Raw genomic sequence first — 6,000 nt, forward strand, 5'->3', positions numbered from 1 at the left:
CTTGTTTCCACTAAAATTGTGTGATGATGTTGCTTTTATTGTACTAATATTGGACTTTTCTTATATATTTTTTCTTGTATAACTATGTTTACAAGAATCGTTTATTTCAATAGTCCATTTGCAAATTACCGATTTGATTCTGTTATTACACAGTAAACAAGTAAATTCCCTTTGTCAATCGTAGACTAGTTCCATACTGGACAAAATTGGCTTTAGCCCATACAAAGCATGATGAATTGAAAGTGATTTATCAGCGGTTTAAAATAATTTCTAATGTCAAAAATTATTTAGTAAAATAACAAATTAATGTTATTAAAAGATTTGAAAACCTTATGAATTACTCACATTACGCACATGCAGGTAGATTTGCTCTTTCTGCTAGCTCTCCATTGTAATTAAAAATTGGTAAGTTAGGTATTTTCCTAAATGGTAAATGGTTAAACAAAATGGTAAATGGTTAACCAAATCGGTAAATTGGTTAAACTAAGTACGGCGGAGAATACAGATAAGTCTTAGCACGATTTTACCATGAATTAAAAGTAGTACTCGCTAATTCCATGTGTTTTTTCTATACGTACATAGACATTCTATCTTTTGACGTTAGATTTGATTTATCATTTGCCGATTACCAAACTACAATTAGTAGACTTTCTGGGTATATTTTTCTGCTATCCATTTTCTTTAAAGGGGGATGAAAGATACCAAAGGAATAGTCAACCTCATAAATGTCGACAACGCAAAGGCTAATAATGAAAAGGATAAGCATACAAACAATAGTACACACAACATATACAACAACAGAATAAGGTAGCAGTACACTGTAAGGAAAAAACTCAAAATTGACACTCATAATTTTTAAACACCCTATTTCCCCTCCTGTTTAACAAATAAGGCTTAATATTTGTGTTATGCATGTATCTATTTAAAAAAAGAAAATCTTCCATACATTTGATTTCTAATGGTCATAATAGTGAAATATAATCCCTTTTGGGTGTAACCATGGCAACAATCTGCATTTCTTTGATATACAATATAGCAAAAAAGGAGGGGGTGAACAAGTCACAAAAGTCTCCAAAATTTGGTCCAAAGGAAAATTTCAATCAAATACAGTGATTCTTTTCCTGAAATCAATTGGTAAAACAAATTCATATGCATTTCTGCTCGTTTTTCCATGAAATTGAATTGAAAAGATCGAGCTCAAAATCTTTGTTGATTAACACTACAATACTAGTAATTTATGGACCTATGGACGGTACAGATAGGAAAATACGGACTTTCAAACAGATAACTGGCATATAAAACATGCTACAAACAATCTAAATGATCATATTAAACCACTTAGAAGACTATATTATTCTTGAATTATCTAAAATAATTTTTTTTTTACAAAAACTTTCATACTTAAAACCCTGGCCATAATGCGTAACTAAACTTTTTACTGTGCTGCCTTAGCAACACGAACCCCATTTAAAAACTAGGGGTGATCTCAGTTGCTCAGAAATAGTAAGCAGATCCTGCTTCACATGTGGCACCCGTCGTGATGCTTATGTTATAATAAATCCGGTAAGTAGTCTTATTCGGTAGGTCACATTCATGAAAGGGAAGGGGATTGTAGTTACGACGTAAGGAGCATATCCGATATCATTTGTGGAACGGTTATTCCATACAGTCAACCAACTCGTTATGGTGTTCGTAAAATTTACGAAGGTAAACATCAACTTCACCAATTAGAACTCTTGGTTTAATTCACGAAAGACGGTTAATAAAGTATTTATCTGTTATCTGTAACCCGGATTTGTTTTATGATCTTTTATCTAAATAGATTTATGACTTTTGACAAGTGTTATACTACTGTTGCCTTTATTTAGACTAGAATACTGTTAAATTATATATTTATGTATTGTTGATATTTAATACATTTTTAAGTTAATACAAGTTGATTTTTGTCGAGCCTTCGACTTTAGTCGAAAAAGCGAGACTAAGCAATCCTACTTTCCGTCGTCGTCGGTGTCGTCGTCGTCGGCGGCGTCCACAAATACTCACTTTGTGGTTAAAGTTTTTGAAATTTTAATAACTTTCTTAAACTATACTGGTTTGCTATTAAACTTGGACAGAAACTTGTTTTTTATCACAAGATAGTATCCAGAAGTAAATTTTATAAAAATAAAATTCATTTTTTTCTGTATTTTACTTATAAATGGACTTAGTTTTTTCTACGGGGAAACATTACATTCACTCGGTGGTTTAAGTTTTTAAAATTTTAATAACTTTCTTAAACTATCCTGGGTTTGTACCAAACTTGGACAGAAGCTTATTTATGATCATAAGAAAGTATCCAGAAGTAATATTTTGTAAAAAGATAAATCCATTTTTTTGTTATTTTACTTTTAAATGGACTTAGTTTTTCTGCCGGGAAACATTACATTTACTCTGTGGTTAAAGTTTTTAAAATTTTAATAACTTTTCTTCAACTATCCTGGCTGTGTACCAAACTTGGACAGAAGCTTATTTATGATCATAAGATAGTATCCAGAAGTAAATTTTGTAAAAAAAATAAATCCATTTTTTCCATATTTTACTTTTTCTTACAGTTTACATTACATAAAGTCTGCAGTTAAAGTTTTCAAAACATTTATTAGATTCATTAACTCTCCTAGATTTTTACCAAACTTGGACAAGCTTCTTACAATCAAAAGATAGTATCAAGAGGAATATTTTTTTTGATTTTTTTCCTCAGATTATGTTGAGCCTGCGATTTACTGCAAAAGTAGGCGAGACACTGGGTTCAGCGGAACCCTTACAATTTTTTATTTAAAGAGTCCAATCTACCCTTTTATATCCGAGTCATAATCTAAGCAGAGGAACAAACCTTACCATTGTTTAATCAGAATACCATAGTACCTCATAGATACCAGAGTACCACGCTACCAAAGAAGGGTCACCAGTTATAACTTTTATTTCTCATATACTCGTACATTCTTTAAAAAAAATCTTACAACATCGGACTAAGGGATACACATTAATAGATTAATATTAAGAACTGAACGCTCGGTTCTCGTTACAATATTTTAGAAATTCAAAGTTTTGTAGACATTAAATTAATTAATATGAAAAAATCAATGATAATTCATGTCAACACAAACTTGCTGACTATAAGGCTGTTGATACCCTCTTGCAATGTCAACTACGTAAGAGAGTATTTAAGATTCAAAGAGGGGATGACTGGTTATTCTGCACCAGCAAGAGACATTGCAGATAGCAATTATACAGCCCTTTCAGTGACAAACGTTGTAAAGCTACAAATGATCATAGTTTTAGATTCTTTTGAATTTACTGCTAACAAATCTTCTAAAACTACAAATTGTTTGCAGATTTAGTTTTTTTTAAGAATCGTTGGCAATCTTTGATAATACTGTGGATTCATTATAATTCGTTGAATACCAATTTTCGTGGACTTCGTGTGTAAATGGAATTCACGAAATTAAATGTTGAACGAATTGCAAATTTTCTGTATCATTAAATGCAGACTTTTGAAAAACCACGAAATCAAATATCCACGAAAATGCAAGTTACCCTCAATCCACGAAAATTGGTACCCACGAAAATAAACGAATCCACAGTACTTAAATGTGCAGATCATAGTTTACTAACACTGGTAGTATTTTGAATCCAACGGGGTTTTTTCTTCTTCATTTTCTGTCTTATGTTTTTGATTGTAATTTCTATGACCCAAATGATTGCTTCTTCTTTAAACTTCTTTGTTTGCCAATATTTGGATTAATTGGCAAGAGAAGAATACCACGGTTTAAAACAACATTGCGTAATTGAAATACAGTACAAATATATGCAAGATCACGCAGATCAGTGAAATTAATACCATTACGTGACAGGAATACAGTTCAAATAAATACAAGAACAATCAGAACAGTGAAAGTGTTTTTGATTAAAAAACAGATGTGTTTGAACGGTTTGAACGTTGCACTAGTTTGCATATCGTCTGAAAGTTATAATTGTTAGCAAAAGTAATCAATTGAAGTTTTAGAAAAATCTTTGAAATGTCTGTTTATTTGAATGTTTTTAAAGCAAATTTAGCAGAACTTCTGATTGCTTAATATATGATCAACTTATATATTGTTGATACATACTGATTTATGCAATGTTTCGTACCCGAGGGTATCACCAGCCCATATCAATATCAATAATGTGGTCATTTTTATAAATTTACTATTACAAAACTTTGAATTTTTCGATAAAAAATAAGGATGTTCTTATCCAGGAATAGATCACATTAGCCGTTTTTGGCACAATTTTTGGGAATTTTAGATCCTCAATGCTCTTCAACTTTGCACTTGTTTGGCTTTTTACTATTTTGGTCTGAGCGTCATTGATGAGTCTTATGTAGACGAAACGCACATCTTGCGTATTGAATTATAATCCTGGTACCTTTGATAACTTTATACCTTCTAATGCATAGAAATGGTAAACGACATAAAGTTATCAAATGTTTTATTTTTATTTTCTTTTATATGGAAATGACTAAAGCATACTATCAATATAACCAAAGTATGGTATGTTCATTATATTGTAGGTGCATAAATTCACTTTTGGTTACATATTGTACCAAGAGTCAGTAAACAAATGTACATATAAGTTTATAACCCCCTTGTGAAAGATATACAAACGAAAATATAAATTATTCGAAATCCAATATTAAGTAAGGCCGACACATATTTCAAATAGATATATGAAGCATAAAACATTTATCATACATAAATTGAATTTTCTATCGCTTAGATCATGCATAACATAAATATGATAAATGACAGAAAGTGGTGTCATCGACATATGAATAACTTTTTGTCTGAAAGATTTACGCAGGAATGACAATTTCACCATTATATTCATATTCATTATTTGTATTGTCATGACGATTTTAATTCATTAAATGTCAAAAGAGCCCGTTAATGATTTTCTCTAGGCTGTTTACAGTTATCTATGTAGTTGAGGCTATTCACATTATCGGAGACAATAACGTTACGGATATGGTCATTATTGACAGCAATACGGTTATGTTAAACATAACATGTATGTTTCAGGAGAATCCGTTATTTTGATTGTATAACAACGTTTGTTCGTCATACTTAAATTCACCTTCATAGTCCAAGAAAGTTTAAAATTCTTGATGACAGGTGCTTTCACAAAAAGTGCATAAGTTAGAGAAAGAAGTGATAAAAATCGATTTTCCATTGTCATTGCGAAATAGTTATCAAAAGAACCAGGATTAAAATATTCAATGCTTTTTTTTTTAGTAATTTCACAGGGTTGTAAAAGCGTTGACCGTGCGCACATTGTTAGAATGAAGCGCATCAGCGCGTCATACAAAATGTACTTCGGTCAACGATTTAACACCCCTAGAATATACTAAAAGAAGCACTCGATTCTTAAATGAATACAACATCCTTGTCTCATTATTTTGCCAATCTTATTATTTCTCAATATATTAAGACCATTTTGAGCTCAAATTTACTGGTTTGTGAGTTTGCATTCAAAATGGAGGATTAATGCACTCTATGATATACTTTTTCAAGATTTCAAGAAAACCAGAGGTTATTTATTGTGGTACCTCTATTAGGAAGACCTCTTCTTTATTATATGATTTAAGAGATCTTTCGAAAATTAGCATGTAGAAAACTGATACATGTACAATGCAGGATATACCTGGTTTCTATGAAGTTAAACTTAAGGTAAAATATTTAGAAAGCTGTGAAAACTGCAACATTTGGTTGAACAAAAAGAGACTTTTGATTGGTGGTCTGATACCTATATAAAACATATTTCCACACAAGTATGCTGTACACTATATATATGATGAAAAATAGACAGATTATATTTCATGACAAAAATTACTGTAGCGAAAATAAAAACAAAATGATATATCAAATTATGTAATTTGAATGAACTATCATTGCCGTCGCCAGGAAACCAGTTATTGACTTTTAC

This window comes from Mytilus trossulus, chromosome 12, assembly GCF_036588685.1.
Source record: "Mytilus trossulus isolate FHL-02 chromosome 12, PNRI_Mtr1.1.1.hap1, whole genome shotgun sequence".
In the NCBI taxonomy this organism is placed as follows: domain Eukaryota; kingdom Metazoa; phylum Mollusca; class Bivalvia; order Mytilida; family Mytilidae; genus Mytilus; species Mytilus trossulus.